Here is a 25103-nt window from a genome sequence, read left to right on the forward strand (position 1 = left end):
GCAGTGGTTCCCAACCTGGGGGCCGGGACCCCCAGGGGGCCCGCGAAGTAATCCAGAGGGGGCCGTGAACAGTAAAGAAATGAATTAAAAAAAAAAGTCTTCACTCCTTCTACACTGTCTGCTTTCCACTGCCGCTGCAGATGACACTTCCCCCTTGCTCCAAATGAGAGGGGAGGCCTTTTCTGAAGCTCCAAAGCGTCTTTCAGGTGCACTAAGGGCAGGCATCTGCCTATAAAATACATGGTAGATGCCAAAGGAGGCTGAGGGTGGAGCTACCAGGAAGAAGAGGGGATTACTATCACTGATTCCTGTCTCCTTGCACTGCCGCTACTGGCAATGCCCTTACTTAGGGGGAGGGGGGTCACAAAAAAATTTCAGCTTATAAAGGGGGTCCCGTGCTCATAAAGGTTGGGAACCACTGATCTATGGCCATTGGCCATGCTGGCTGGGGTTGATGGGGGTTGTCTGACAACATCTGGCCACAGGTTGCCTACCCCTATCATAGCAGGAACATCAACTATAGAATACTCCAGAAGAGATATTTCTGATGGCTTCTGCTGATATTAATTCACTCTGGGAGAGATACCTTTTTAGTTGATCACACCTTCTATGACACAGGCTCAGGGACCTCACTGATAGTGAAAGAAGCCCACCTTAGTCCAAATCCTTAGTTGCTAACAGAAACCTGTTACTGTGGTGAAAAAAGTGAAGTTGCTGACACAGAGTATGTTCCTGTTTATCTTGTTTTTGACAAATGTGGGTGGAAACAATTGGGATACATCTTGAGATGTCACTCGGTGGCTAGCTCAGTTGGACTTGATTCCTGTTGTTAAACAGAGTGAAGTATTGAGCAAGGAGGAGCCTAGCAAGTCTTTCTTAGCTAGGCTTCTCCAACAACTTCTTCTTGCCGCCCTGGGCTCCTGCTGGGAGGAAGGGCGGGATATAAATCAAATTATTATTATTATTATTATCATTATCATCATCAACAACAACAACAACAACAATAATAGTCTGCTTCAGAGCATCCTTTGTCTCCATCATCGATCAGGGCTGGTCAGTTTGTTTGGGGCCTATAAGGTACAATGGTGACAGCTCATGTAAGGTTTGTGTCAATAATTTTCTTAAACTCAATGATATAAATGCAGACCTGTAGTAAAGGACAACAGTATTTATCTTGTTGTGTTACATATAATTGGTGCAGGGTAGTGATTGTTATAGTAGATGTTTGTGAAGGAAATGATACGACTTCAATCCATTTTTTATTATGCATCATGAAATAGATAGTACAAAGAAAAAAACATATTACATAGAATCTTACTGTCTTTGAACTAATGGAAAGAGCAAGTATAGACTTATATCTTCCCCAAATTTTTCATTCCTAACAGAAATAAAAACAAACAATTTTTCAACACTTCATGCCATTTTAAGCAGGAGTATACCACATTCAAAAAGTTCTTCCTCTGGAAGAGACCTGAAAAACCAGTACTTCCCCCCCCCCTTAAATATTAGACAGGCACCATCCCTGTTGTTTTTTTGATGACTACTAAATACTTTCCTCTTTCAACAAGCCTTTTTAGTAGAGACATTATCCCATTGTGTGTCTGTGTTGGAACTGCTTTTTGAGATGTTTTTGAAAATATGTTTTTAAGATGTTTTGTTTTAATATATTTTAAAGTATTTTGTTTTTAAGATGTTTTAGAGTGCTTTTAGTGTTTTTATTTGCTGCCTTGCACTCCTTCTGGGAGGAAGGGTGGGATATAAATTTAACAAATAAAATAAACAAAAATAAATACTGATTCTCAAGTGCAGCTTCTTAGTCACTGTCCAGACTGAGTAAAGCAGGTATCCTTGCTGGATTATGTCCAGTAGTCAGGTGTGCATTGCATTTGTTTACAATCTTTTTCAATGTCTGAATCAATTCTAGTTCTCAAGGCATAGCTTCTAGCCAGTATTTTAATGTATATAATTCGAGGATGTGCTATGTGCTTGCAGATGTCTTGAATGCCTGAAAGTGGCTTTCCCCTCTACAGGAAATCCACTGTGAGATTTTGAGCAGTTAAAGCAGTTCGTTAAGTCTGAAGAAGTGGTTCTGGGAAGCTCGTATCAAAACTTGGCATTTGTACATCATAATCTAGGATCCACAGTGGCGGACAGGTAAGTGGATCATAATTAACTATTGTTCTTTGTGACTTATAGACAAGTATATTGTCAGAAGCATAGGTGGTGACATAATTAAGGGTGCAGGTGCATCTTCAGATAAGATTTCCTTAAAATAATTTGGGATCAAATTTCAAAAACACAACCACAGAGATAACTGTGGAACTCCTCGATTTCTGCAACAGCAAGGGTTTATTTGAATGGTAAGGAACTGGTGCCTCAGTGCATCTGGTAATGTGTGGTTAAGCACATCTCCAACATCATATGGAGATATGTCATTACTAAGTAATAGTGGTTTCTGCTCATTGCAATATAGACATAGAATCAAAAGTCAATAATGTGTTGGCACTCTAGGCCAGCCTTTCCCAACCAGTGTGCCTCCAAATGTTGTTGGACCACAATTCCCATCTTTCCTGACCATTGGCAATGCTGGCTGAGGCTGATGGGACTTGATGTTCAACAACATCTGGAGGCACACTGGTTGGGAAAGGCTGCTCTAGGCAGTAACTTCATGCTAGCAAGTCCAACTCCAAAGATCTACTTTTACAAAAAAGTAATGAAGTAGCAATGACTGCCTTTTGTGGAAGGATGTAGTACAAGTTAAATAACCCTAGGAAAGCTTGAATTCGTGCTTTGTTTTTCAAGTAGATATACTGTATCATCCATTGTATATATCTTGCCTAAAATAAGATTAGTATTGGAAGCCTCAAATGCGGTAGCCCAAGCAGATACTAGGAATCCCAATTTCACTTTTTTTAAAAAAGTGGATATCTCATTTATCAAAACAAAACAGGATTTTCTGGAGACTTTGGAAAGTTCATCCCTGGTTAATCCCATGATTACGACATTATCAAAGCATGGTACAACACTTGGAATTAGAGATTCTTAGCCTTGATTGCTCCCCATAAGTGATTGTTTGGGAATCCACAACAGTAGCATTGACAATTGGTTGTTTATGTGCTTGGGCAAGGTCACGTTTTGCAAGGATTTTGCCCTCAGCAAGAACATCAGGCAGTTGACTGATTACAGGAACTAGATAATGATACTGATTAAGTGCCATATAGTGCACTTTTAAGCTCTGCAAAGTCTTGCCTTGCCATTTCGCTTTAGTACTGGCACAATTGTCCACAAGCTCTATTTCTCTGTAACATCTGAATTGGGAGAGGCCATGCAAGCCCTGGATCGCTGCCTGGATGCGATGGTGGACTGGATGAGGGCCAATAAACTGAGTCTGAATCCCAGCAAGACGAAGGCTCTGTGGGTTGGTGGCTCCCAAGTTAATTGGTCAGTTGCCTGCTTTGGACAGGGTCGTACTCCCTCTGAAAGAGCAGGTCCGCAGCATGGGGGTACTCCTGGATCCATCTTTGTCACTAGAGGCCCAGGTGACCTCAGTGGCTAGGAGTGCCTTTTACCAGCTTCGGCTGGTGAGACAGCTGCGGCTGTTTCTGGACCGGGATAGCCTGACCACTGTTGTCCACACTCTGGTAACCTCCAGGCTGGATTACAGTAATGCGCTCTATGTGGGGCTGCCCTTGAGATTGGTCTGGAAGCTGCAGCTGGTGCAAAATGCAGCGGTGAGACTGCTCACTGGAGCAGGGTATCGCCAACATGTCACCCGGCTGCTGGAAGAATTGCACTGGCTGCCCATTTGCTACCGGGCCAACTTCAAGGTTCTAGTTTTGGTGTACAAAGCCCTATACAGCTTAGGACCAGGATACCTGAAAGAGGAATCAGACCTTTAGTGTAGCGGCACCTACCCTTTAGAATTCCCTCCCCTTGAAGGCACCATCTCTGCTATCTTTTCAGCGCCTTTTGAAGGCTTTCCTCTTTCAACAAGCCTTTTAGGTTGAGACCTATCCCAATCTGCACCTGTGTTAAAATTGCTTGTTGATATATTTTTTTAATGTTTTTAACCCTTTTTTAAAGATGTTCTAAAAGTTGTTTTGTTTTAATGTATTTTAAGGTCTGTTTTTATGATGTTTTAAAGTGTTTTTAGCGCTTCTGTTTGCTGCCCTGGGCTCCTGCTGGGAGGAACGGCGGGATATATATCAAATAATAAATAAATAAATAAATACTGTCTGTAACTGTGAATGTAGAACATAGCCATCATGGCTAGTGGCCATTTATAGCCTTGTGTTCCATGAATTTGTCTAATCCAGGGATAGGACATGTCATACCACACCCACTAGTCTCAATGAAATACACTGAGACACAGCTCGAGACCAGGATACCTGAAAGACGGTCTTACCCCTTATACACCCAGTCGATCACTGCGCTCTGCAGGTGAGGGCCTCCTGCAGATACCATCTTATCAGGAGGTTTGTTCTGCACAATATAGGAAATGGACCTTTAGTGTGGCAGCACCTACCCTGTGGAATTCCCTCCCTTTGAATATTAGGCAGGCACCATCTCTGCTATCTTTTCGACGCCTTTTGAAGACTTTCCTCTTTCAACAAGCTTTAGGTTGAGACCTATCCCAGTCTGCACCTGTGTTAGAATTGCTTAATATGTTTTTTAATAACATTTTAAACCCTTTTTAAAGTTGTTTTTTAAAAAAATGTTTTAACACTTTTGTTTTAATGTATTTTAAGATATGTTTTTATGATGTTTTAAAGTGTTTTTATTTATTTATTTATTTATTTATTTATTATACTTGTATACTGCCCCATAGCCAAAGCTCTCTGGGCGGTTTACAGTAACTAAAAACAAATACAATTGAAGACACATCTTTTAAAAAACAATTTAAAACATAATTTAAAATTGTAAAACAATATAAAACACATGCTAAAATGCCTGGGAGAAGAGGGAAGTCTTGACCTGGCGCCGAAAAGATAACAGTGTTGGCGCCAGGCGCACCTCGTCAAGAAGATCCTCCCATAATTTGGGGGCCATCACTGAGAAGGCCCTCTCCCTTGTTGCCACTCTCCGAGCTTCCCTTTTTAGCACTTTGTTTGCCACCCTGGGCTCCTGCTGGAAGGAAGGGCGGGATACAAATAAAACAATAAATAAATAAATAAAAATTGTTGTAGTCTTGTTTGAGATGTTCAGACTGTTCTGCAGTTGATGTTTATGGGCAAAAGACATACTTCTGGTCTTCAAGAAAAATAATACAGTAGTTGGATCTTAATGGAATGATCCTAACGCTTTTGAAACTCTCAATTTCTCACCAGGGTGGGGCTGGAGGGTGCTTAGGAAGCCTGTACTAATGGTATGAACGCATTGGATATTTTAGCATGAGCTAGATCTTTTCTAGTGGTGTGAACTAGGTTCTTCCTGAGAGGTTTCTGTGGACCTTCTGCATGTAAAGCATTGCTTTACTCTGCTCTGATATTTATAAGTACAGTAGGTGTAAGCTTTATGTGCAGAGGGTGTATGGTATCATACTTGCTTTCCTTACTCCTAACCTCAAGCATTGGCTCTTCCTTTGTGAAGAAAACCTACATGTGTACAAAATGTAAATGTATATCTGTACTGTATCTCATGCAGAGCATCTACATGCATACAACCTATGAGCATGTAGCTGCTGCTGACAAAAATGGTCAACATGTGGAGGCTGATGGCAAGGATCACAGATGGCATCCCATTCTCTTCTCACAGGCTGTAGAATCATAGAATAGTAGAGTTGGAAGGGGTCTATAAGGCCATCAAGTCCAACCCCCTGCTCAATGCAGGAATCCAAATCAAAGCTTTTGTCCAAGAACAGTGTCAGTTGTTTGGAAAGAAATTTACTTCAGACGACAGGATAGTTTGTATTCTGAGCAAAGTGAGAGCTTACACACAGGTATAGATTAAAATATATTGAAATTCTGATCTTTACTTATTTCAGGTCAGTTCTGTATATAGAGAACAGTTACATTTGTAGAAATCTTAAATGTGGTACATCTGAAAGTGATCTGAGTAAGTTTACCTGGGGACCATCTAAACAAAGATTTTTTCTTTTATCTAAAAAAAAACCTTTGCCTGCCTCTGAAGAACTCTAAGACTGATGAGATTACCTTTGAAGTTATGCATAGAGTCATTTGCACAATTGAAGTAAGATGTGACAGTGCCATGGAAACAGAAGTATTGACATGTGGTGGAAACATCTTCAAAGAGCAGATGTAAAATCAGGGCCACAATAGGCTCAGATCAATTCCAGTAAGTAAAGCAAAAATACTCCCTACACAATATCTTTGAAGTTTAAATAAAAATTTCTCAAATTCTTAAGTCTCACCTTCCTCATATTTTTTAAAACAAAAAGAACAGCCAAGGAATGTTTGGTTGAAAGCTTTTAATTACATGTAATAATATATTCAAGGTGCAAGAAGGGAATAATTTTAAGATGCAGACAGTGCCTTTTATCCTTTCTTCCCTTCATATTAACACCTTTCTTCAGAGAACCCTTTTCCTTAATTTACTGCAACTAAGATCCTGTCATGCAAGTTTTCACTTTGAACAGACCAGAGAAGTGCAGAATGGGGGAGGGGGGGATCCACTGTCTGTATTTTACCATGAGGAATATCACAAAGGAGTTAGTATGAAATGTTGTGCCCATTGAAGTCTAGTGTGGATTACCATCTGCTTTTGATCTAAGTATTTCTAAGCCAACGGAGAAGTTGATAGCAGAGCAAAACTCACTATTTAATTTATGACCACGCTTATTTCTTAAATTGACTTGCATTGTCTAATCTGGATGTCTAATCTACTTGTGTAGTGTAGCCCAATCCTGTTTTATCAGAAGTCCCACTAATTTAAATGAAAGTTACTTCCAAGCCAGTATGCACAGAATTGCTGCTACATCCTTAATTGTTCTTCAGATCTCCCACTGAATATTGAAATTATTCTTGATGACTCTTGGCTTTGCTTTATTAAAAATCCCCATACGCGCCCTATAGGCCTTTTTCAACTTATAAGAGTTGTCCAGATTGCAGCAGCTTCCTGTGTAATGTGCCACTGCAGGAATGGTGGGGAACATGCTGTGATCCAGATGGAAAGTTTCATCCTGATGCAAACAGCAGGAATGGGCACCTGGTCCAGAACAGGACCACAACAAGTAACAAAGGATTAGAGCCCCTATCCCTTCAGTCCCAAATCAGGCCCCATGCCTGCTAGGTACTGCAAAAAAATAAAAATAAATCATTGTCAACTGCATGAATGGTGTTATGTCTAGCTTGGCCCTAAAGTGTATTAGTGGGGTTTAAGATTGCCATCCCAAACCCTGAGATTTCAGGGACAGGCCTTAGTGATGTCATGGGGGCAGGCCCTAGTGACATCATAGTGGGTGGCCCTAGTGATGTCATGGGGTGGCCCCCTAGTGATGTCATTAAGCATGATACATTAACCACAGTTGCTTGGAACATACCACTCAAAAATTTATCTAATTGGAAGTTAAGATAGAAATCTTAGCTAAATGAGGGTGTTTCCAGGTCCAGCTGAAGTGCCGTGATCATTCCTTCTCACCTGCTTAAAGAGCCTGGGTAAGGAACATTTAATCTAGCCTACTTGCTTCTGGCAAGAAGGTTTAAGTGCCCTCAGGCCAGGCCAGTCACCAGAAGGCCATTGTAGGAAGAAGGGAGCCTAATGTGGAGATATTAGATGGGAGCACTCAGGAGTAAAGATGGATGCCCCTGAAGGCTGCAGTTCTAAACACACTTACTAAGGGACTAAGCCCCATAGAACTCAATAGGACTTACTTCTCAGATATGGTTTGGATTGTGTTGTTGGTAAAGCTTGACTAGGGATCCTCTGCAACAATATTCATATCCAAGAAGGGTTGGCAACCCCCTCCCTAGAATGCCCTGCCCCTACATTTTAACATAGTTGCTCCAAATTTCTTTACAGATTTGGCCCTTCACTGCTGAGAGGGGTTTGAGAAATGAGTAAGAAGATTCTCTACTCTTTCCTGCCTACTCTGTGGGCTGCTATAAACTCACTTTGACAGCCAACCCAATTCCAGTGAGTAATAATTGACAGAGAGAAAACACAAATGGTTTGGTCTACCTTCACAGGCAGTAGATTGGGAACAACAGGAATTGAAGCCACACTTCCCAGTATGTGAATTCTCTTTTACCACTATTGGGTAAGAAACAAACCATCACGCAAACAACAAGGTGCATCATCAGTGGGTTCAAGGGGGTTGAGTTGACCACATGGAACCACTGCTGTTGCTTCTATGGATGTAAGGGAGTAAGGCCAGAGATAAATGAAATGCAAATATTTAAAATTTTAAATTGTGTTTTAAATTGTTTTTTAAAAGATGTATTTTTAAATTGTACATGTTTTTAGTTACTGTAAACCGCCCAGAGAGCTTCGGCTATGGGGCGGTATACAAGTATAAAAATAAATACAAAAATAAAAATAAATAGAAAAAGAAAAAGACAGTGATGATTTCCTAATGCAATACCATACCAACCACAACAAGATTCCTATGAGTAAGACAGAAAACTCAGCATCTCACAACCAGTCATGGTTCTTAACCAAAACTTAAAAAATACTGGTAGCCAGTTAGCCAAGGTCACAGAAATCCCCATGCAGCACAACCTGACCTGGGGGCTGCAGTTATTGCAGAATGCTGCAGCACGATTGCTGACATAAGTGAGACCCTATCAGCACATATCACTTCTGCTCTGAAATCTGCACTGATTGCTGATTTGCTACCATGCCAAGTTCAAGGCATGATTTCCACGTTACAGGTTCCACATAGTACTTGTTCTGCTCTTGTAAGAAATCAATCCTTTAGGGCAGCAGTACCTACACTTTGGAACTCCCTGCATATTGACATTAGGCAGGCACCTTTATTGTACTCATTTTGGCACCTGCTAAAAACATTTCTGTTTAGGCAAGCCTACTCAGGCAAGTAGAACCTATTGTATTTTTTATCTGTTGACTCTCCAGGATTCAAGGCAATAGCTTTTTCCAGAAATTGAATTTTGGACCTTTGCATGCAAAGCATATGCCCTGCCACTGAGTTACAGCCCTTTCCATGTTTAAAAAAGTATCTTTTAAAATTGTTCTTTTCAATTCACTAATGAATGCACAGCTTTTTATATAAATATTTTTATATAAAGGGGGGGAGTTTTCTACCTTTACAATGCAGTCTAGGTACTGCCTGGAGGCCCAGAAATGCCTTGTCAGTCACAACCCTGACTTCACTTATTGGCTACAAACCTGAAAGAGCGGGGTTAAAGCTAAGAGGGGGTGGCTGATGTTTTGGTGTATATCTTGTGAACCACACCACCTAGAAACTTACTTTATTTTTATTTTTTTTAATGAAAGCTGAGCGTCTGGAGATTATCCTGACTTACCCAGAGAGCACCCAAAAAATCCAGAGTCTCCAAACAAAAACCAGACATCTGGCAACCCTAATGCCACAGCCCAATCAGGGAGTCACCATCAGTTGGACAGATGGTAATTTCCATGCAAGTCAAAAATTCTAAAGTAGCTTCTCAGCAGGGGTAGGGCCTTCTCTAAGGCTAGGCATTCTCTATGAAGGCTTGCTTGCATCAGCACTAGCTTTTTGAGTCAAAACATAAGGCATGAATTCACTCTGTTCCATGATGATATGCAGTATGGATGGAAAATACTATTATTATTTATATTTATTAGTCGCTTTTCTTGCAAAGCAACTTATAACAAAATTAAAACCAATTGTAACAAACCCATTAAAACAACGCATACAACACAACCTAAAATACAGGAAGTGGATACAGGAAGTGGATACAGGAAGTGGGCCAGAGTCGGCCAATTGCAATCCGGTCAAGTGGGAACGGTTTCAGCCTCTTCCCTCGGAGGAAGTGGACAAGGTGTTCTCTACTGTAAGGCCGACCACTTGTTTGCTTGATCCTTGCCCTACATGGCTCATTATGAGCTGTAAAGAGGAGAAACTGAGCGAAGGGATCATGGCGGTGGTGAATGCTTCCTTGGAAGAAGGTGCAATGCCATCAGCCCTCAAGGAGGTGGTAATAAAGCCCATTCTGAAAAAGCCCTCCTTGGATCCCCAAGAGTTGAACAACTTTCGCCCAGTTTCTAATTTACCATTCTTGGGCAAGGTGATCGAACGAGTGGTGGCCAAGCAATTACAGACGCACTTGGAGGAAACAGATTACTTAGATCCGTTCCAATCGGGTTTCAGGACTGGACATGGAACTGAAACAGCCTTGGTCGCACTGGTGGATGATTTAAGGAGGGCGTTGGATAGGGGAGAATATGCATTCCTCGTCCTCCTGGATCTCTCAGCAGCTTTCGATACCGTCGACCACGGTATCCTCTTGGATCGCCTAGAGGGAATGGGAATAGGGGGCACTGTTTTACAGTGGTTCCGTTCCTATCTCTCGGACAGGCACCAACGGGTGGCATTGGGGGATGAGGTTTCAGACCCTTGGCCTCTCAATTGTGGTGTGCCACAGGGTTCTATCCTCTCCCCCATGCTATTTAACATCTATGTAAAGCCGCTGGGAGCCATCATCAGGAGATTTGGGCTGCGGTGCCACCAATATGCAGATGACACCCAGCTCTATCTCTCGTTCAAGTCCTCACCAGAGTTGGCTGTGGATACCATTTCCAAGTGCCTGGCGTCTGTAAGTGAATGGATGGGAGGAAATAGGCTGAAACTAAACCCTGACAAGACCGAGGTGCTGCTCGTGGGTGACAAGGGAAGGTTAGGAGATGTAGACCTGGTGCTTAATGGGGTGAAATTGCCCCTGAAAGACCAGGTCCGTAGCCTCGGGGTCATTCTTGACTCCCAGCTGTCCATGGAGGCTCAGGTCTTGGCAGTGAGCCGGGCAGCTTGGTATCAATTACATCTAATACAAAGGATGCGACCCTACCTTCCTGTCCATCTTCTCCCATGAGTGGTACATGCCCTGGTCTCCTCTCGCTTAGACTACTGTAATGCGCTCTACGTGGGGTTACCCTTGAAAACGGTCCGGAAATTACAACTGGTACAGAATGCGGCGGCACGACTGATTAAGAACAGCTGCCGCCGTGATCATATTACTCCAGTGTTAGAAGATCTGCCCTGGTTACCAGTTGTCTACCGGGCCCAATTCAAGGTGTTGGTACTAACCTTTAAAGCCCTATACGGTTTAGGCCCAATTTATCTAAAGGAGCGCCTCCAACATCACCAAATATGCCGCCTAACGAGATCGGCCACTCAAGACCTTCTCTCGGTCCCACCAGTAAAAACAGCTAGGCTGGTGCGGACCAGAGAGAGGGCTTTCTCAATTGTGGCCCCCACCCTCTGGAATTCTTTGCCCTATGATCTCCGCCATGCCCCCTCCCTGCCAAGTTTTCGTCGAGCCTTGAAGACTTGGCTTTTCAGGCAGGCCTACAAGATCCCGGGAGTAGATTAATTCTATCTTGCTACAGCTGTGGATGTTTTTAATAATAATAATAATAATTTAATTTATGTGTCGCCTATCTGGCCAATGGCCACTCTAGGCGACGTACATCTCGGTTACAATAAAATACATCATAATAATACAATACAAACAATAAAAACTATACACAATGACATTTCAGAGTAATAGGCAATTTGTCATAGAGATTAACCCTCCCCGGAAGTCCCGAAGGCCTGTCTGAAAAGCCAGGTCTTCAAGGCCTGGCGGAATACATTCAGGGAAGGGGCATGCCGAAGATCATACGGGAAGGAGTTCCAGAGAGTGGGGGCCGCAACTGAGAATGCCCTCTCTCTAGTCCCCACCAACCTAGCTGTTTTAGTTGGCGGGACTGAAAGAAGGCCCTGTGTGGCTGATCTTGTCGGGCGGCATAATTGGTGGCGTTGGAGGCGCTCCATCAGATAAACTGGGCCGAGACCGTGTAGGGATTTAAAGGTTAATACCAACACCTTGCATTGGGCCCGGAAAACAACTGGGAGCCAGTGCAGGTCGAACAGCACTGGGGTGATATGCTCCCGGCAGCGACAGTTTGTAAGTAGTCGAGCCACTGCATTTTGTATAAGTTGTAATTTCCGGACCGTTTTCAAGGGTAGCCCCACGTAGAGCGCATTACAGTAATCCAAACAAGAGGTGACCAGGGCATGTACCACCAATGGGAGCTGATGAACAGGAAGGTATGGTTGCAGTCTACGTATGAGGTGTAATTGATACCAAGCTGCCCAACTCACTGCCGAAATCTGAGCCTCCATGGACAGCTTGGAATCAAGAACAACCCCAAGGCTGCGGACCTGGTCCTTTAGGGGCAGTCTCACCCCATCGAACATCAAGTCAATATCTCCCAACCTTCCTTTGTCCCCCACGAGTAGCACCTCGGTCTTATCGGGATTCAGCTTCAACCTGTTCCTTCCCATCCATCCACTCACGGATTCCAGGCACTTGGACATGGTCTCCACAGCCAACTCTGGTGAGGATTTAAACGAGAGATAGAGCTGAGTGTCATCCGCATATTGGTGACACTGCAGCCCAAATCTCCTAATGATTGTCCCCAGCGGCTTCATATAGATATTAAATAGCATGGGAGAGAGGATAGAACCCTGTGGCACACCACAATTGAGAGGCCAAGGGTCTGAAACCTCTTCCCCCAATGCTACTTGTTGATGCCTACCGGAGAGAAAGGAACAGAACCACTGCAGTACAGTGCCTCCTATTCCCAACCCCTCCAGGCGATGTAAAAGGATACTGTGGTCAACAGTATCAAAAGCCGCTGAGAGATCGAGGAGGACAAGAAAGGTGAATTCTCCCCTATCTAATGCCCTCCTCATATCATCCACCAGAGTGACCAAGGCTGTTTCAGTACCATGTCCAGTCCTGAAACCCGATTGGTATGGATCCAAATAATCCGTTTCATCCAAGTGTGTCGACAGCTGATTAGCCACCACTCGCTCAATGACCTTGCCCAGGAATGGTAAATTTGAAATTGGGCGAAAGTTGTTTAGAACTTGGGGATCCAAGGAGGGCTTCTTTAAGATGGGCTTTACAATTGCCTCCTTGAGGGCTAATGGCATTACACCCTCCTCCAGGGATGCATTAACCACCGCCTTAATCCCCTCGCCCAATTTCTCTTTGCAGCTCACAAGGAGCCACGACGGGCAAGGATCATTTAGACATGTGGTAGGCTTCACAGTTATTATTATTATTATTATTATTATTATTATTATTATTATTATTATTATTATTATTATTTCAATTTATATACCGCCCTTAGCAGAATAGCTCTCAGGGCGGTGAACAAACAAGATAAAATACAATATATCATAGTAAAAAATCACAAAAACATGTACAAACAAACAACAGAAAGCACAACAAAAACGAAATACAACACAAATTAAGAAGGATAATGTTAAAAGTAGAAAGATTAAGAAAATTAAAAGATTAAAATGCCTGGGAGCATAAAAAGGTCTTTACCTGGCGCCAGAAAGATAGAAGTGTAGGCACCAGGCGTACCTCTTCGGGGAGGCTGTTCCACAACTCAGGGGCCACCACAGAAAAGGCCCTAGATCTAGTAACCACCCTCCGGGCTTCCCGATGAGCTGGTACCCGGAGGAGGGCCTTAGATTCTGAACGAAGTGAACGGGTAGGTTCATAGCGAGAGAGGCGTTCCACAAGGTATTGAGGTCCCACGCCGTGTAAGGCTTTATAGGTCAAAACCAGAACCTTGAATCTCGCCCGGAAGCAAATAGGGAGCCAGTGCAGACGCGCCAGAATAGGTGTTATATGCGAAGACCGACTGGTCCGCGTCAATAGTCTGGCAGCCGCGTTCTGCACCAGCTGAAGCTTCCAAACTGTCTTCAAGGGCAGCCCTACGTAGAGCGCATTACAGTAATCCAATCTTGAAGTTACCAGAGCATGAACAACGGAGGCGAGGTCATCCCTGTCCAGATAGGGGCGTAGTTGGGCTACCAGACGAAGATGGTAAAATGCATTCCGTGCCACCGAGGCCACTTGGGCCTCGAGAGACAAGGAAGAATCGAAAAGAACCCCCAAACTACGTACCTGTTCTTTCAGGGGGAGTGTAACCCCATCCAGAACAGGGTGAACATCCACCATCTGAGCAGGGAAGGCGTTCACCAGCAGTGTCTCGGTCTTGTCTGGATTGAGTCTCAGTTTATTAGCTCTCATCCAGTCCATTATCACGGTCAGGCAACGGTTCAGCACATCAACAGACTCACCTGAAGAAGATGAAAAGGAGAAATAGAGCTGCGTGTCGTCAGCATATTGATGGCAACGCACTCCAAAACTCCTGATGACCGCACCCAGCGGCTGCATGTAGATGTTGAAAAGCATGGGGGACAAGACCGACCCCTGAGGGACTCCACAATGGAGAGTCCATGGTGTCGAGTGATGTTCCCCAAGCACTACCTTCTGGTGACGGTCCGCGAAGTAGGAGCGGAACCACTGCCAAGCAGTGCCCCCGACACCCAACTCCGCGAGTCTCCCCAGAAGGATACCATGGTCGATGGTATCAAACGCCGCTGAGAGATCAAGGAGAATCAACAGAGTCACACTCCCCCTGTCCCTCTCCCGACAAAGGTCATCATACAGGGCGACCAAGGCTGTTTCGGTGCCAAAACCGGGCCTAAAACCAGATTGAAACGGATCTAGATAAACGGTTTCATCCAAGAGCGCCTGGAGCTGGCCGGCAACCACCCGTTGCAAAACCTTGCCCAAAAAAGGGACATTCACCACCGGTCTATAGTTGTTCAAGTTATCTGGGTCCAAGGAGGGTTTCTTTAAAAGAGGTCTCACTACTGCCTCCTTGAGGCTACCAGGGACTACTCCCTCCCTCAAGGAGGCATTAACCATTTCCTTGGCCCAACCGGTGGTCCCAGCCCTGCTAGCTTTCACTAGCCAAGATGGGCAAGTTGAGAGCACCTTGTCCACATCCTCAGAAGGGAGAGGCCGAAATCGATCCCATGTGACCGGGTTGCAACTGGTCAACTCTGGTTCATTTACTGTATCCACGGCGTACAGGATCAAGTTCTGTAAGTGTTCGATTTTGTCAGCAAAGTGCTTTGCTAATTTGTCACAGGAGGCTTTTGACTGTTCCAAGGGTTCCTGAGCAACTGGACCGACCAGGCTTTGGACCACTTGGAACAACCTCCTGGGACAGCACTCTGCAGACGCAATGGAGGCAGCAAAGAACCTCTCCTTCTCTGCCTTCACTGCCACTTGATAGGCAGCTACTGCTGCTCTAACCTGTGTCCGGACATCTTCGGAACGTGATTTCCGCCACCAGCGTTCTAGTCGTCTCACCTCCTGTCTTAAGATTACGCAACCGTGGTGTATACCATGGTGCTAACTGAGTTCTGTTCAGGGGGAGAGGACGTTTCGGAGCCACCCGGTCCAATGCCCTGGTGATTCCCTCATTCCACTCTATCACCAGGGTATCGACCGGACGGCCTTCAGCAGGTTCCAATTCCCCAAGCGCAGTCAGGAATCCTTCTGGAACCATCAGGCGCCTGGGGCAGACCATTCTAATAGGTCCTTTTCCCCTGCGGAGGGTGTGTGGCATCGAGAAGTCTATATTTACCAGATAGTGATCTGACCATGACACAGGGGTGGAAGAAACCACCCCCAACTTCAGATTAATTTTAGATCGAAGTTTTGGTTTTTATGTTGTTTTTTATTGCTGTATTTAATTTTAAATTGTACGTCGCCTAGAGTGGCCGCTGACCCGGCCAGATAGGCGACCCAGAAATAAAATTTTATTATTATTTATTATTATAAAAACAAATCAGTACAAATAGAGACAGGTCTTGTGAGACCTGCCACATTAAAAGAGGCCATTGATACCTAAAGCCCTTCAAATTAAGGGCCAAAAGCCTGGGTTAAAAAAAAAGGGTTTGGCCTGGGGCCTAAAAAATTGATCATCATGGCGCCAGATGTACCATCCTAGGGAGAGCATTCCACAAGTGGGGAGCCACCATTGAAAAGGCCCATTCTCATGTTGCCCCCCTCTGCACCTCCCTCAGAGGGAGCACATGAAGAAGGGGCTCAACTGAAGGTCCAGGTTGGTTCATGTGGGGAGAGGTACTAGGATCCTGAGCCACATAAGGTTTTATAGATTGAAACCAGCACTTTGGATTGAGCCTGGAAACTAATTGGTAGCCAGTGCACTTGTGCTTCAATAGGTGTTATATGTTCCGACTGTCCTATGCCACTTAACAATCTAGCTGCCAAATTCTGTACCAGCTGCAGTTTCCCAGCCATCTTCAAAGGCATCCGCTGCAGTAATCCAACCTAGAAATTACCAGAGTGTAGACAACTGTAGTTAGGCTGTTCTGTCAAGGTAGTGACGCAGCTGAGCTATCAGTCGAAGCTGATGAAAGGCACTCCATGCCACTGAGACCACTTGAACTTCAAGCAACAGAAATGGATCCAAAAGTTACTTGCTCCTTCAGAGGGAATGGAGCCCCATCCACAGCAGGTCATGCCTCACCATCTGGGTTTAGGGAATCACCCACTAACAGCACCTCAGTCTTGTCTGGATTAAGCTTCAGTTTATTGGCTCTCATCCAGTCCATTACTGAGACAAGGCATCGATTTAGCACATCCACTGCCACACCTGCAGGTGTAAAGAGGCTTCTTTTTCTTTTCTTTTTTAAAGGAGTTTATAATTTTGGCATGCTAGTAAAAAGAATCAGAGTTTAATATTTTTATATACATATATGTGAATGATACAGTATCAGCTCTCTCCATATTTCTGGTATTTATTTGAAAAAGACTGAAAGGAACAAAAGATCTTGCAAATCTTTTCATAAATTAACCATTCTTTGACATGACTGCCATTATTTGAAATAGATTACTAATTTTTCCTACATCTTTACAGATGAGACCAGCAATTTTGAATTCTCCAAAGAACAACTATGTAATGAATTGAGACACTTTATTTTCCCAGGGTGCATCTAACTAAATTAATGAAACTGGCATGACAGCACGACAGAAACCCATTAATTTTTAAATGAAGTTACCTCCTGGTCAGCCTGAGGTTTGAGCAACAATGTTATTGGCTGGGGCTGTTACACTAGTTTTAATGAACAGTAATTTCCTAGTGCAAGCAGAAAACATCAGACTTGTGTTCTTTAAATCTAATAATCTTCCTTTTGCATGCCTAATTTGGACTTCTGTGGTAGAAGCAGCATGCATACTACTACAGCTGTATACTAGTCTACTTCAAAATAAATCATATTCAGCTTCATCTCATTGAAAATTGCCAACCATAATGAAGCTACCAACTTTGGAATTATAATTATCAGAAAATAGGCTTACATTAACTTGGAAGGGGGAAGGGACTCTGATTCTTGGCAGGATTCCTGTGCTCGAGAAAGAATTCTGAAATGATGAAAACTATAGATGGAATTATATTTTGCAATTTGATTGCTGAGGCAGTATTTGTACAACAGCCAAAATGTGGCAGCTTTCATAGCATCATGCTATCCCTTTATGAAATATTTATGACATTATTAGATACAGTATACTTGCAATTTTTAAATTAGTTGATTGATTTTATTAATTGTTACTTGCCTAACAGAGGGCAATCTCTAGACAAGTTTTAAAGCATACAAAATTGTTAAGAACCCTAAAAATTTAAACCATCAAATCAATATATCAAAAACACCATATTCCACAGGGGAAGGTGGAAACTTAGCAGCAACACAGAGCTGCACCAGCAGAGCCTTGACTCAGATGGATCAAATTCCATCAACTGTCCAGGTAAAGAGGAACACGTAAACCAGGCACCAAAAACATGTCAGCGCCAGAGCAAGCAGACTTCATTCACCATATTGAGCATAAACCTATCAACTGTCCAGGTAAAGAGGAACACGTAAACCAGGCACCAAAAACATGTCAGCGCCAGAGCAGGCAGACTTCATTCACCATATTGAGCATAAACCTAACACACCATATTGTCCTTTAGGATTTTTAAAACATCATTTAACCTGAAGTTATAGTTTGATAGTTACAACCACACTAATTGTGTCAGTAACTTGATGTTGCCTTACCAGCCTTTCCCAACATGGTGCCCTCCATGCTAGCTGGGAGTTTTAGATGAACACATCCGGAGGGCAGCATTGATGAAGGCTGCCTTATACCAGTTTGGATCAGTAATCCATTTAACTAGTAACTGATATTATCCCTTCAAGTCCTTAGGCAATCTTTTTTGCCAAAGTTTGCCATCTTTTTTTAGCTGAATATAACTTCCAGCTTATTTGACTACTAGCTCCTCTGGGCCCATGCCTTCAACTCTCTTGTCTCTTTCACCGCCAAAATAATGTTTCTGCTACAACTATTACCATAAGACCAATGACCTATTGTTATTAGTACAGCCTTGTTTGGAGTTTTGTCTGCCTTCTCAAGGGATGATTTCTACCCCCACCCCCGACTGCTGCAAGCTATGGGTATTCGCTCACTTAATAATGAAATAACTCCTAATCTGGTAGGTCAGATCATGGTGGGGGAAGATATTGGTGGAAACTGAACCATGAGCTGGGCAACACCTTCTCATCTTACGAGGAGCCAGAACAAGGAACTGTTAAGCAAAGAGACACATCCTCCTTTTGGGCAGCCCATGTGCAGTGCAACAATTATTTTCCCATTTGCAGCATCAACACAGAAGCCTCTTTAGTCCCACTGGACACAATCTCGCAGGAGATCAAGGACTGAATAAGAAAAGGATAGCTGACATTTGAAGCCAGAGAGATATTGCTGATGTTTTGTCTAAAGTCTATGAAGTAGCCTTTGGTTATTTTCAGCAACAGCTCTTCCTTTTGAGGTGCAAGGACACTCTTAAAGCTGAAGGAAGCCAAACTTCCAGGTGTGGCTGTCAAATGGGCTTGTTTCTACCACTCCCAGAAAAGCAATTGCCTCAATATCAAGTGTTATTAGCATTGTGGAACATTATGAAATGTATGTACATAAACAGGCTCTCTTTTTGCAGAGCCCAAGGTGCATAATAGTAACTTGAGGCACAGGATGAGCAGAGGGCATTTGGTTGAAGATAAAGCTTTAGAAAATCACAACTTGCTAGCCAGCATCACCAGAGTTAACCTGATTAATGTGTCAGGAATTGAACTGTCATATATTCATCTGCTTTTGACTATAAATTGAAGAGCTGAAGAGGAGGAGGGCAAGTGCAAGAGCACAGCAGAAGAGAAAGCAATAATGGTCTCACTCACTTCAGTCCGTAAGAATCTGGAAGGTGCTCAGATGTATCAAAAGGCAGTGTGTGATTTAACAGGCGCACATACAGTATCTTCAGCCAATGCACAGGGTGTTAAGTGTTGTTAAAAGAAAGCATACAGAGAGCAGGGCTTTGGAATGTGCGCTCAAAGGGTTGCACTATAACTGTACAACAAGATTCATGTGCAACATACTGTAATCTATAGGAGAAACAATTAAGCCAGCATGGCTCTTTACTTTGCAATAAGGTTTTATTTGGAAAAGTTGAAATATAGAAGGAACATTTTAATAATCTTACAAAACACTTTGTCTTCCCCTCCTTCTGCAGCATAGCTAGTCATCTTAAATTTGTGAATAAGCACATATTTTCTCAATGATTTGCCTTATTTAGTTATCCTCATACATTTTTTCTTCCTGTTCTTTTGGTTCTAGCTCATATTACCACTTGCCATGCACTAAGCTTATGCATGACACTAGCAATGCTTATTAAACTTTGCCATTGTCACACACAAACCAAAGTACACCTTCAGGTTGAGCATCACAAGGGTAATATCAGTAGTGATTGGTCAAGCTGGCTTTCTGGGAAGTTTGTTCACCAGTTCTGAAACTTCCAGAGGTCCTGTAAACATACTTTGAAATCCACTAACCAAGACCCATGATAACATTAAGAGTGGCTTTTTTTTCCAACTTCAAGGAACCTTTTCTAGAATCCAGGTTCAAGCAACCAGTACCATAAATAAAGACACTAAGGGGAAAGAAGGGTAGAAGTCAAAGATGCATGGCCCTGGAAAAATAATGGAGAAAACACAGAGGCTTCAGAAGGGATATAAAGTCCTCCCAGGGGACACAAATACCTATGACCAACTCCAAGGTTTATTAAATCCTAGCCAGACAGCTCCAATACGCAGTATTTTCAAGAATTTCTCTCTTGAGACAGACCACTTCCTATGCTTGCTTCACCACATGCTGGCTCTTTTCTTCACCTGTCCTGATAGTAACTTATTTCATTTTCCAGTCCTCCTTAACTGGGACAAACTGCATGCTACAGTAATATGGAAAAAGACCTCAAGATCTGTTGCAGACACGGAAGTACAGCAATAGTCCTCCAGCAGGAAATGGGAATCACCTGTGGACACAAGCACTTAATCATCAATGATTTCAAATCACTGTCTTTGGAAACAGATCCAGGAAGCTTTACGTCCATTGTGGCCGGGGCTGCTAAGTAAACTTTATTAAGTCCGTGATCTCCAGCATATTTATCAGGAAGCAAACCCCATGGAAATGTGTAGATCATAGAATCATAACATAGTAGAGTTGGAAGAGCCATATAAGGTCATCGAGTCCAACCCCCTGCTCAATGCAGGAATCCAGGTTAAAGCACACCTGTCCAGCTACCTCTTGAATGCCTCCAGGGTTGGAGAGCCCACCACCACCCTAGGTAATTGGTTCCACTGTCGTACTACTCTAACAGGAAGTTTTTCCTGATGTTCAGCCAAAATCTGGCTTCCTGTAACTTGACCCATTATTCCATATCTTACACTCTGGGATGATCAAGAAGAGATCCTGGCCCTCCTCTGTGTGGCAACCTTTCAAGTACTTGAAGAGTGCTATCATATCTCCCCTCAGCCTTCTCTTCTCAAGGCTAAATATGTCCAGTTCTTTCAGTCTCTCCTCATAGGGATTTGTTTTCAGTCCCCTGATCATCCTTGTTGCCCTCCTCTGAACCTGTTCCAGTTTGTTTACATCCTTCTTAAAGTGCAATGTCCAGAGTGGATGCAGTACTCAATATGAGGCTTTGTTGTTATATGCCTTCAAGTCAATTACGACTTATGGCAACCCATGCATCTTTTTTTGGATATATTCATAGGGATTTCATGGAAGAGGTGCTCAGAGGTGGCTTACCATTGCCTTCCTCTAAGCCTATGGCACCTGGTATTCCCAAACATTCTCCCATCCAAGTACTAACCAGGCTTGACCCTGCTTAGCTTCCAAGATCAGACGAGATCAAGCATGTTCAGGGTAGTATGGCCGTAGAATATGAAGCCTAACCAGTGCCAAACAAAGGAGAACTAGAACCTCACGCGATTTGGAAATTATACTTCTGTTAATGCAGCCTAAAATAGCATTTGCCATTTTTGCAGCTATATTACACTGTTAGCTCATATTCAGCTAGTGATCAACAATTCCAAGATCCTTCTCACATGTAGTATTGCTGAGTCATGTATCCCCTATTTTTTTATAACTGCGCATTTGGTTTCTTTTTCTTAGGTGTAAAACTTCACACTTATCCCTCTTACATTTCATTCTGTTGTTTTCAGTTCAATGCTCTAGCCTATCACTTTGAATTTTGTTTGTCTTACAGGGTATGAGCTATCCCTCCCAATTTTTTATCATCTGCAAATTTGATAAGGTTTCCCTGCACCTCCTCATCCAAGTAATTAATAAAAATGTTGAAGAGCAGTGGGCCCAGGAATGAGCCTTGTGATATCCCACTCATTACCTCCCCCCACTTTGAGAAGGAACCACTGATAAGCGCTCTTTGAGTACGATTCTGTAGCCAACTGTGGATCCATCTAATAGTTGTTCCATCCAGCCCACATTTAGCTAGCTTGTTAATCAGAATATAATGGAGCACTTTGTCAATAGCTTTTGCTGAAGTCAAGATATATTATGGTCACAGCATTTCTACAGTCCACCAGGGAGGTTACCTGATCAAAAAATGAAACAAGATAGTCTAGCAGGATTTGTACTTGACAAATCCATGTTGGCTTCTAGTAATCTCTACATTGTTTTCAAGGTACTTACAGACTGACCAGTTAATAATCTACTCCAGAATTTCCCCAGGGATTTCCCCATTGGTTCAACATGTTTCAGTTTTTTATGTTTCTTACAAGCATTTCCCAACACAAAACCAATGTCACCGTACAATAACTGATTTTGAGTTTCAGTGTTTCAAAGTAAAATATCATACAGAACAAAATTACAATGTACCATTTGTAATTCAGTAATATGAGAGCATTGGTCAGGGTTCTGATTACTTTTGCAAGGCACTGTAGGTCTATGACTTCAGTCTCACTCATGCAACAGGCCATGTCCATACCATTCACAAATGCTTCCTTGTAGCATGACGCTGCACAGCAGAAAAATAGCAACCACACTATAGCATGCATGTGTCTGTGTGTGAGTATATCCAAGCTGCAAGGTGACAATCCTCTCTCTTTCTCATTCACATATGCTACAGTCTCTACAGTGTAATTCCATGCTGCAAGGAAGCACGTGTGAACCAAGTGGCCATGTCTCTGACCCCAATCCAATCATGTGTTTACTTAATTCACACACTCTTCGGTAGTACTGAATGATGGGGAAACAACTCCCAGGCCACAGGTGGTGAGGAAAGAGAATAGCCACCTGCAACCTGGATACATATCTTTGAGTCTGCTCAATGCAGAAAAGAGATATGGCAGCTACCAATTCTCCCACCTTGTTCTGATATCTGTCCCCACTTCTGTTGGCAGCAGGCCTTCAAAGCAAGGGAGTAGGTGCCATGGCCAAGGAGAGTATTGACAGGAGAATCTATGGCTGCTTTAGCTCCTACTGCATCAAGGAATTCAAAGGTATATGAACGAGAATTGTTGAGTGCAAGGAGGCATTCTGGGGACCTTATTTCCAAGCAAGTATGTGTCATTCTGCAGATTTACCACCATATTCCAACACAGGACAGTGAACACAGTTCCTTCACTCTGCAGCATGTGGAGTTGCTGATATCAGCTGAATCAGATATTGCAAGCCAAACACATTTTATTGGTACATTTGTATGCAGCCTAAAGGAATCAGAGCTGCTACTAAATCTACTTTAACTTTGTATGCTAACCTCTCTGTTTTTCATCTTGCCACTGCCCAATTTGTTGACCCAAGACTACAAACCACCGCATTTACCCCAAGGTCCTCAAAGCATCCAGGAAAACCTCAGGAATCCCTGTCCTTCGACAGCATATTTTTCTTGCATGTGATCCCATATTGTTCCCTTTCCCTGCAATACTCTTAGTAAGATACTTTTTAGACAAATCATGTTCTCACACATCCCCTATACAGCATCCCGACTTCTGCTAGACACTTTCCTCACAGTGACCCTGCAAGTGTTTGCCTGGAGCACAGATTCAAATAATCATTCGTTCCATATTAGGGTAAGACACTCCACACTGACCAAGAAATGAACCCCCTACATGGCATGAAACTGTAAGAACTTCATAACTGAATGAACAGAGGAGGATGCATTACCTTAAAGTTGTTGGTCCCCAAGAAGGAATTAATCCAAAGAAACAACTATGACAACATCCATTGTGATGTTGTGACATTAACACATGTTAAACCTGTTTAGAATAAATTGCCTCTTGTGACAGCTTGAATTATTACTTGTATGTATGACATTTAGGCAAAATAACAGTGTTTGTAAAACAACACTATCTCTACAATTAAAAACCAACCTATAAACTATTTGGAATGTACAACAAGGTTAATACCAGCCTGTAACTTGTCATAATTGTTTTCTCTCTCAGAGTTTTATTATGCTGGAAGGATGATGTCTCTGTTGACATTTCAGTATGACATATTCACTAGACTTCAACCCCCAAATATGAATTAAAAATAAATTACTGCATTCTTTTATAATCTTCTCATGTAAAATATATTGTAATGAAGCAGAACTCATTACAATATACATAGCTATGTTATCACTTTCAAAATGCAAATAAAGTAAGAAATACAAAGCTGGCTCTATTAAAAAACCTTTTTTTAAAAAAAAATCTTGCCTAACTCAATGGCTCTCTGGCCCAATGATTCTACCACTTCATTAAATTATTATCTTAAGTAGATACTTAACAAAAGTTAGTTGGAACTTAAACCTGTATCTTCACTTTGCTGCTGCAGACATGCACATTAATTTGAAAGTGTGCCCCACTAAGTTCAATGGGACTTATAGCAAGTTAGCATGCATAAAATTGCAGTCTTACCTTGAACTGATTAACAGCATAATCCTAATCATATCCACTCAGGCGTAAGTCATAATGAATTCAGTGGGGCTTGCTCCCAAGTAAGTGGGGCTAGGAGTGCAGCATATAGGAATCCATGAAACTGTACTCCTGTGAGGAGGCTAAAACTCTCCAAACAGAGAAGTTTATGTTGGAATATATGGAGTTCAACTCCAACTTGGGTTGAGGCTGCATGGGGTTAAAAAGGGTAGCTAGAGAGGAGACCTCTTGGTTGCTAGGCTATACCTGACCTTTGATCTCCTGCTGTATCTTCCTTCCTGCTAGACTGATATGCAGAGGATGTTGATCCCAGTTCCTTCCCTCTTTCCCAGTCTTCTTCTTTCTCTTGAGAGGGGAGCAGACATATTCCTTTGTTTCTCCCTCTCCTCCGAGCATGAGGGCAAGCAATGAGCTCAGTGTTTGTGCCTCCAACTTAGCTAGTTAGCTAGATATAGGACTCTTTCCTATCAAGCATGTACTTCCAGAATAAAGTAATTATTTCTTATTTTAAAGCTTAAAGTCTCTGGTCTGACTAATTTGCAGGGAAGGTATAATCTTTAGGAAAGATTCAAACACACACACATAAGCACACTCAGAACTCTCCATTCCCAGCATCACGACTCTCCAACAGTTTAAACATCTCACCAAACTACAGTTCCCAAGATCCTTTTGTCAGAAGCCAAGGCTGTTGAAGTGGTGTGAAAGTCACATTCCAACACAAAGCTAAATGCGCTTTAGGCCATTAAAATATCATCAGTGGTCTTAGGCACATGTCGGGTGCAACCCTGCAACTGAGTAAGCCCCA

The 25103-nt window shown here is 42.8% G+C and overlaps 1 protein-coding gene and 1 pseudogene across 6 annotated transcripts in view; both read right to left on the minus strand.

Moving 5' to 3' along the window:
* Window positions 1–25103, minus strand: part of EPB41L4A (erythrocyte membrane protein band 4.1 like 4A) — a 160282-nt gene that overhangs the window by 129947 nt on the left and 5232 nt on the right. The window lies entirely within an intron of this gene.
* On the minus strand, window positions 21189–21307 carry LOC133375851 (5S ribosomal RNA; annotated as a pseudogene).

This window comes from Rhineura floridana, chromosome 1 (assembly GCF_030035675.1).
Source record: "Rhineura floridana isolate rRhiFlo1 chromosome 1, rRhiFlo1.hap2, whole genome shotgun sequence".
NCBI lineage: Eukaryota > Metazoa > Chordata > Lepidosauria > Squamata > Rhineuridae > Rhineura > Rhineura floridana.